The sequence below is a fragment of the Leuresthes tenuis genome, unplaced genomic scaffold (genome assembly GCF_036924035.1).
Source record: "Leuresthes tenuis unplaced genomic scaffold, fLeuTen1.0.hap1 SCAF_1, whole genome shotgun sequence".
NCBI classification, from domain to species: Eukaryota; Metazoa; Chordata; class Actinopteri; order Atheriniformes; family Atherinopsidae; genus Leuresthes; species Leuresthes tenuis.
In genome coordinates, this window is record NW_027325355.1 from 22,284,881 (window position 1) to 22,294,826 (window position 9,946).

Consider the following 9,946-nt stretch of genomic DNA (forward strand, 5'->3'; position numbering starts at 1 on the left):
GACAGACCTGCACCTACTCTGCTTCGAGTGTCTCGGGAAGGAGCACGCCATCGCCGGGCTCGAGCGGCGCCCGGCTTGCCCGTGCTGCAGAGACATCCCCCATGTTCGTCGTCGACAGCGAGCTGACTTCTTCTCCGGCCAGTCCCTGTTCACCCTGTCCTCTGACGCTAGTGACGAAGAGAAGCAGGAGTATGAGGGTGATGCCCTGGAGGAGGAGGACAACGTTCCGACGCACACCACCACCATGCCGACTGAAGTGTCGCCGGCCGGGCCCGCTTCAGCCTTTGTTGCCGGCCCGCCGGCCCGAGAACACACGGCCGAGGATGAGGACTTGTCCGTATCCGACACTTCCACTGTGTTCGGCGCCGCCTCAATCAAGCTGGACTTCCTAAAAGTCATGATGAGAGCAGCGAAGTGTGTCGGGCTCAATTTGCCCCCACCGCTGCCCCCGAAGCCAGTGAGCCTCTTCAGACAAGGCCTTTACGGGCCGGCTCAACCACCCCGGCCCGTGTTTTTCTCTCCTGCGCTTCCTGACATCTGGCAATGTGTCAAGGCATCATGGCAGGAGCCGCATAAGACCAAGGCGGCAGTGTCAAGGCATCATGGCAGGAGCCGCATAAGACCAAGGCGGCAGTCGTCGGTCTGGCTTCCTTCTTGCGCGTGCAGGGCGAAACGGAGACCGTGTTCTCTGGTGTGCCCCCGCTCGAAGAGGCTCTTGCTGCGCTCATTATTCCACATTCAGCTGGTTGGTCAGGGAATAGAAAACCGCTACCACCGCTGTCACAGGATAAAGACACGTTGGAATATTTCGACAAAATATTCCGACTGGGTGCACAGCTAGCTGCAGCAGCAAACAATTTGGGTGTGCTGGGTGTTGCGGCTGCAACTTCACTCCAGCAGGACACACCCCCTTCCCCTGACACGGTGGAATATCTCGGCCGTGCCATCGGTCAGATTAACCACCTTATTCAGGGGGTCGCCACCACCGCTGGGCGCGTGATGTCCTTATCCACCGTTGGCTCACGCCATGTCTGGCTGGGCCTCACCGCCCTCCCCAGAAGGGAACGAGAGGATCTTCTGGCTGCACCAGTCTCAACAGATGGCCTCTTTGGCTCCCTCGCTACGGTGACGCAGCGACTAAAGAGGCTGGAGGAGGAAAAAGCGCAGCTGAGCCGTCATTTGCCGCTTGCTGCTAAGCAGAGGGCAGAGGCTAAACTGCCCCACCGTAATGCAACCACGAGGAGGAGAGAGCGCCGCCAGCGGAAAAGCTTCCCCACGGCGACCTCCTCGGCAGAACCGCAACAGGCCCCGCCGGGCGTACCCAGCACCAGCAGACAGGCGCCCAGGCAGAGGCTGTCCGGCTCCTGGGGCGCTAAACCACCGACCAAATGACTGACAGGAGGGTCGACGCAGACAAGCTGCAACGTCACCCTCCCTCGTTGTTCATATGGTGTTGTGTGTAAATGTTCTGCTTGTGTTACTGAGGATTATTGTTCTGTGGAGGTTAAAAATGTTTTTATTAAAACATGTTACTCCTCAAAAAGAGCTTTAACCTACAGCCTCCTCCATTCCCCCGGCTAGCGTAGCCAGGCTACAGCAGCCGCTGGGCTGCCGGTGAACTGTGCTCCACTGTCACACCCCCGCAGCGGGCCTCCCGGCCCCACGGTCGCGGTTGCACAAGCACACTCTTACAACATACCCTCTGCCTCTCTCGTTGTGAGAGACTTGGCAGAGCGGAGCACTGTTGTCTCTTCCAAACGACAAAAGTCTGCCGTTGTCCCCTCACATGAGCGTTACAACCGTCAAACACCCACTGCCCGTGCTGGTTCTCCCTGAAGCTGCAGGACCATCCACCCTTGCGGGTGGACGCGTTTGCACACGCGCCATGGCCAAGAGGGCTGCTTTACGCCTTTCACCCCCTCCGCCTCATCCCCCAGTTACTGGAGAGAGTGAGAATGGAGCGGTTGAGGGTCATCCTGGTGGCTCCCGACCAACGGTCGGCTGCATGGTACGCAGAGTTGGCCCAAATGGTGGTGGCTCCACCATGGCCCATTCCCCAATTCCGGGGGGCGCTGTCACAGGAAGCAGGCGCAATACAGGCGCCGCCTATCCTGGGCCAGCCGCTTGTGGCCTGGCTCCTGAAAGGGACAGGCTGATGCGGGCCGGGCTATCTGAGCAGGTGGTGCAAACCATCCAGGCAGCTAGGGCTGGATCCACCATTGTCTGTTACAGGGCCAAATGGTTGGGTTTCCAGCATTGGTGTGAGGAGAAGGGGAGTGGACCCACTGACATGTCAAGTGGGGGACACTCTTTCCTTTTTGCAACTTTTGGTTGATAGAGGGCTGTCCCACGCAACCATTAAGGTTTACGCTGCAGCTATCTCATCATGCCATGAAGGGTTGGGCGGAAGTCCAGTTTTCGCCCACCCTCTGGTAAAACGGTTCCTGCAGGGTGTCAGAAGACAGCGGCCAGTGACTCGCACTTCTGTGCCACAGTGGGAATTACCGTTGGTGCTCGAGGCCCTTACGAGGGACCCCTATGAGCCTTTGGAATGCTCCTCCTTAAAAGCATTGTCATTCAAGACAGCAATGCTGCTTGCTGTGACGTCAGCCAAGAGAGTGAGCGAATTGTGCGCCCTGACAGTCCACCCAAGTTGTTTACTTTTTCGCGGGGACCACAGTGGGGCCATCCTTAAACCGAACCCCTCCTTTTTTCCTAAGAACATACAGAGTTCATTTCGGTCTAGGGTTATCCAATTGGAGGCTTTTCAACCCCCCCCCCCCCCCCCCCCCCCTCTCCCCCCCCCCCCCCCCCCCCCCTCCCCTCATAGGGATCCGAGGGAGGCGAAACTGCATCTCCTATGCCCTGTGCGTGCGTTGACATACTATGTTGACCGCACGGCCACCGTCAGGACCACCAGCCAGTTGTTGGTGTGTTATGGTGACGGGATGGCTGACAGAATCCAAGAAGGGATTGGCGAGGTGGCTGTGTGATTGTATCTTCTCAGCCTACAGTCAAGCGGGCCGAGAGCCCCCCGCTGTCCACACGAGGGGTGGCGGCGTCTACGGCCCTGTTCAGTGGTGCGTGTGTTGAGGACATATGTACAGCGGCATCGTGGTCTACACCCTGCCCGTTCATAAGGTTCTATCTCTTGGATATGTCGGGTTTCTTCTCAAGGACTGTGCTCACCATGGGGACACAGGACCTGTGAGAGGAGGGTTGTGTCAGGTGTTTACACTTGACCCCCATGGGACGTCATGCACTTGCATTGGGCCGTGCTCTGCTAAGACTCGGTCAATGAGGTGCGCAGGAGGTCTAATGATATAGACCCCGTGAGGTTAGACCACAATCTCACCCAGTCTAGCCAGATGTGGCTAACTGGGATGGGATTGGATCCGTGATCACTCCGCAGGGCGGCTAAGATCAATAAAGTGGTGACTGGGTCGTGGTATCTAACCAGTAGCTGGCTTGGTCAGTGGGCGGAGCCTCTCCCGCGGCAGGGAGTACATAAATCGGGCTTCGCCTACTGTACCCATAGAGTCCAGTAAAGTCCAGCGAAGCCTGTGTGAGATATAACGAAGGTTACGATATTGTAACCCTAGTTATATTAGCACAGGCTGAGCCCTCTACAAAGGGGCCCTGCCGCTCTTTCGCCTTACGCTGAAGTTTGGTGGAATGAGGGCAGATGGCGATGCACCTGCTTATATAACCCGCTCAAGTGCGGAAAAGGTAGGCACGCCCAAATGGCCGGCTACGTACATGTTAATTTTCAGTGGGCCATCGCGTGTACGCGATTGGAGGAGGGTTATACCCATAGAGTCCAGTAGAGGGCTCAGCCTGTGCTAATATAACTAGGGTTACAATATCGTAACCTTCGTTTCTGTCACATGATCTGGCAACGCTGGCTATTTTGACTTTCAGTACATAACAGGAAGGTTGCTGGAGGGAAAAAAAAACTTTTGGGGAAGGGGAGCTCACTCTTTTGAGAGATATGGATATATTTAAGACTTTGGGTGTCATTGCAGCATTTTAACTGCATAATGTGGTGGGTTTTAGTAATTTGTCGCTCTATGCTCTGTAACATGTAAAAAGGAATATAATTGGGATGTCTTTTCTGCAGCTTATGTAAAAGCCACGATTGAAATACTGATTTCTTTGGATTATGGTCACCTTAAACCATATTAAAAACTAAAAACTCTAAATAAGTCATATCGATGCAGGTTCATAGCACAAAACTTAACATAGTCACAATAATAACTGTGACATTCCCACACATATAGTTGATTTAATCTCGAGAGAAGGAGGGGGAGTATATTGAGTGGTGACTGTGCACTGAATCATTATTTTATGCTTGTCCATAAGTTAAATATTACATAAGCATCTGTTTTCTTTTGCCATTTCTGATTTTGGTCATTACTGATTCAAAACCACATAACATGGGCGTGTAAAGGTTACCGATATGTATTGGAACCCTGTCTTAACATTTACATGTAATTATATCAGTATGCTGATCTTTGAATTAATTCAAATGTACCATAAACTGGTCGATGGCTCGATTCCAGTTAGGAGTCAGTTGACTGTAGATCCTACACAGAGTCAGAGCAAGATTTCAGCCTCTATGCAAGACTTAAACATGAGAGTGGGTTCGCATAGGATACCCCAGTCGGATATAGCAAATAAAGAAGCATGTATGTCCACCATGGTTGTTTACAAGGCAAAAGGAAACATAATGTCCAACAGCAGATGCTGACAGTGCTTACCATGTGCCATCATATATAGCATGGAAATCACTTTGGTTATATGAGGAAAACCAACAGTTAAAGCGGTAATATGACACACAACACTCACTTAAACTTCATATTGAATTCATGGATGCAAATCCAGCTCGCACAACAAAGAACAATCAAACACAAGACCGAGAGACAGAATTCAATCACCTTGGCAAAGTGAGAAGTAATTTATTGCTATAGAGTGAAAGTACAAGCTTAAAGTGTGGTTGAAAGTGACAGGTTTGGTGATGTCTTACTGCACAAAGATATCAACTCTATTTCACTCAAAAATGTATGCCAGAAGTATGTCAAAGTAAAAAATTAAGTCTAACAAAAGCTAATAAATGCATTCGTCCCTGGTCTTTCGTTAAGCATATCAATTGAGTAGCTTACTGTCTTATCACTTGTCTATATTTCTAATGGAAAAATAATATTTTATAAAACTATATGTATCAGATCATCCTATGAGGCAGAAATGGATAAAACGTTAAAATCTGTTTGTTCTGGAATTTCTGAATTTAGTTTTTCTTTCAAGTCTTCTAAATGTTGCAGACACAGTTCTGAAGGGTCATAAGTGACACGTATACTTCTGACTGACAGAATCGTGAAATAATGATATTTACTTTGTGACTTTACCATTATGTGCACAACTGCAACAAATTAAAATGTAAAATATTTGCTGGTAAGGATAATGAGCCACTTAGGAGGTCGGAAGGGAGGCTTGGTTACTTGAAAACAACTTCTCCTGCATGATGACTCAGTATTGAGCAACCATTGAGTGTGATGCAAGACTTTAATTGAAAGGATATAAAAAGGTTAATTAATCAGTGAAGTAAAGAGGGACCTCTGCTAATTAAGTATCCCTACTTAGGATGTACAAATAGACCAGTATGTAGATATTAAAATGGATTGTTAGTATTTAGTGTAGGTCACCGCTGGTCCATAGTCGTATTCATTAACTAACCATTCCCTAAATATTTATTGTTATAGCACATTCATGCTTATGGAAGTATTGGTGAGCAATTTAACAATTTTGTTCTAGCTTAATTCTTTACTTAAGTTATCATTAGCTATCTCATAAAATTTTGTTATACCTTATTTATTTAATCATGGACAACTACCAACCATGAGTAATTGCTAAACAATACTCAACAATATGGCAGGAATTCTTCCTAACAAATTGATGACCTCTTCTTTTTTATTACACAAGAGGCCTATTACCTGCCACTGGCAAAATTCCACAATTTTCACAACTTTGCTGTATCAGCAGTCAGATTAAGAGCAGTAATTATGCCAGCCTCTACATCCCTCCCTCTATCTGTTTACCTTGAGATACAGTTCATCATTTCGCCCTGGGGATTAACTTTGTTTCCTATTGTCTTTGGAATAAAAAAGTTACAAAACAGTAAGAACTCCCTTTGAATGAGAGCTGTGACTAGCCACTTTAAAGGTGCTATTCATTTGTAAAAACAGCAGTCTACTCAAATAATCCGCCTCAATAATTCAGGAAGTTCCACATAAAGAGGATGGAGTGTGTATGATTTGGATCTTGTGCAACATGCTCTTAGGATGTGGCGGCAGCCATCTTAATGAGTTTGCAGCTTATCATCTCTCACAAGAGAAAGCAAATCAATCACAAGCTTTACAAAGTGATGGCTCGTTGGGAGGGGGTGAGGAGCTGGAGGCAGAGGGAAGTAGAGATGTGACATCAGAGAAAGCTCGTCAGTCCTGGGGTGTTGTTTACCACAACAGCCCTTTGCCAAGGTTTTTCCTGAGGGACACTTGTTTTAATAAAAACTGGCCCCATATTAAATTCTAATCCATTAGTGTGGCTGGCGAGCTATGCTGATGCTTTATCAAACCATTGGAATAGATGAATGTTCCTTCATTATCACGGCTGGACCGTTTCAATAAGCGGGGTCCGGTCCTTTTTCAAGCCAGGGTTATGTTGGAATTCCAAGCACACCTTTTCTGTGAATAATACAGCTGTTTGTCATGAAAGCCTTTCCCAATTCATTCTAGAAAGGTTGTGTCAAGGACATTTTGATCAAATGTGCATTTATCGCTGTAACGGCAACATATAGAATTAGCCGTGTCACTGTTTATCCCGTGGTGATTATGCATGCTCATCCTATTTTTAGCATGAGCCTGAGATGAATATATTTAAGAATTATCAGAAAGCTTACGTCATGATTAATGTGAGCGCTCCCCTTTCATTATTTGCAGGTCAGAACCTTCATTTTGAGACAGACTTAAAAACAGCAAACCTGGCTGCTCATTACTCACGAAATTAGTTGGTTTGTACTTTCACATCACTATCTATTTCATTAGTAAATGGTAGCAGCTGCTCCAGTGTCCACATCGCCATCTTCAACTGCTCCTTTCTTTCCACTTGATCATCAAAAGTGTGTGTGTGTGTTGTTTTTTTTAAGAGGTAGCCCTCAGTGTGATGAGTGAAGATGAAGAGCAGGACATCGATAACCGGAACTGGCGGTGGAGTGGATAATTAGCCTTAAAAAGGAACAAAGGATCAATAACACCCTTTTTGTCGAGAGTTTGTTCATGGAGAAAACAGGCTCAGGCATACTATTGCAAGACCATCAGCGAACGGGTGAGGCAGGGACACCAGGGAGACTCATCTATCAGTTAGGACCCAGAGACAGATGGAATGGATCTACTGTAATGGAAGTTCAGAATTTTTTTTTTCTCTTTCATTTTTGGCTGCTCCGCTGGTGCATCTTCGCTCGATCCCGAAGAGAAGCTACTATGAGAGTCAGGCAGCAGAAATGAAGGATAGCTATGGAGGCACCTCTCTGCATTGTCATAAATCATGCACTCTGTGTATAAAATGTAATAACTATGTCATGTAAAGTAGATTTTCATGTTTTTGCAACTGCTTTTCATGTTCCTTTTATTAAATCCATATTTCACGAAAGAAGATATGAATAATAAATGTATTAATATCAATTGTTGTCTCACACTTTACTTTGATGTTTCAAATAGTTATTGCATTTTCTCTTTAGCAAAGAAATTTTTGTTTTGTTCCTATCTGCTTGGATATTACGTAAAGACTTGCCCACACACTTCCTTCAACTCAAGGGAAAGTGGGGGACCATTTAAATGTACATAATTCTCAGCACACCTGAGTTGATATAAATTGTCATGACAAGGAAAATCTCAGCCATCTGCTTCTCTGGGCACACTAAAACTAATGCTATCAATGATTTAGACATATTATCCCCAAGTATGACCATCTCACCGCAAACAACCTCCTCGCTGATGAAATACTTTAAAAGTAGGGCAGAATGTTACAAATCATAAATCTCGTTACAAATTTGATAAGAGTGTCATTTTTTTTATTTTCTAGCCGCTAATTATTAATTGCTAAAATTCTTCCCTTTGGGGCTATTTCGTGGATATCAGTCCATTAGAACCACCAACCAAGTGAAGTTCCAATCATTCAAATATTTGTGATTAATTTGATTTAATCTGTTGTGCTTTCATAATTCCTGTTGCAGATTAAATGTGAGAAACTCTCTTTCCTGAATACTGTAATGGAGTCCTTTTCTACGTGGGCAGGGTACTTCTATGAGCATGACTCAGTGAAAAATATGACTGATTCATTCTCCCTCGACCGTTGCAGAAATTGTTGTCAATCCGGCAGAATGGATTTAAGGGTTGTTTTATGAATGTACGTAGTTCCATCAAAAACATTTGGTGTAGTCTCTTTACATCATTTAGTGTGACTGTGTCACAAATGATATGTTGAAAATGTGTCATTTTTTTCAGATGTTGGTTGAATGTAGCAGCTAATCTACAGTACGTAGCACTGTTTGTTATAAAAATCGGTTCGTTATATTTGATCTGCATTAAATTCCTCATCAATGAAATCTTTACAAGTCCATTTCTTTACCATTAACAAATCTCTCAATACCTCAGAAATCCTTTCTTCTTTGGGCCAATGGTGCTCCACAGGCGGAGTTTACTTTTAAATTATTTTAACTTGCATAATTTTATCTTAAACCAGGAGTATCCTTGCTTTTTAACTTTTGCCACGTTCTGTGGAAGCCTGCGCACTGCCTGTAACTGGAGGATCCTATTAGAGGGCACAGTTGTGAACTCAGAACTTCTGTATTTGCAGGATCTAAACTAGGAACTTGGAGATAATCGAGGAAGTTAGAGTTAGGTTTACCTTAAGATGGTCGAAAAAAAGGCAAGGCAGATGTGTGCTCACATTTACCCAAGCTCTGCCTCTACCAGTCACCTGTCATCTTGCATAAGAACAGCATTAAGTTCTCGGGATGTGCAAAACCGATGCTCCAAAGAAACACAGGATACACTGGGTAGGCATCAGAAACACGTGTACAAATGATTTAAAGTAAATATATTTCTGGCATAAACTTCCATTGATCACTAAGATGTATTTGTCAAAATATCACCAGAAAAACACAAATGCACAGTCCAGACTTCTAGAAAATGCATTTCTACATGCTGAATGTATGCAATTCTGAATAATCATAATTACAATTAATATGATTATATAACATATAATTGCTGCTTTGTACGGCCAGGTAAATTTATTTTTACCAAAGCTTTAGAAAGTGTTTTCGTACTTGATAATGTGTTCATATGGGACACATGGAGACACTATATGCATGTGTTTTCACTGATAGCGAACATATTTATGGTTTCTAGAAATGTCAAATTCCACCATATTTGTGTCAAGTAATTTTGTGATATGTGGTAATGACAATATACCAAACTGTTATAAGAACACATATCTGATAAATAACAGTTCTAATTACATGTTAGCAAGGGAAAGTTGTCGAATACTTTTGCTGGAAACTGAATTTATAATAATTAGTATGAAAATATATTGCAATGGATGCACACACAGGTCCATAGTAAACTTTTCTTTTTTTTTTAATAACATTTCAAAGAATTGGGGTTCTGATGCATCCAAATCTCTCCGGTTGGTTGTACTATACCTTCATACATACAGCCTCAAAGGCTTTTTCTATCGAGCTGGGGGAAAAAAGGCATCAGCTCAAGGTATTTGGTCGAAAATATCAGCCACTGACAATTTAAGAACAAAAATATGTAAATTGTTTTTTTCTTATGATGTTGCGAATCTAAATAAGTGGAGTGAGTCTTGTTTAGTGCATTCTTGAGCGTGA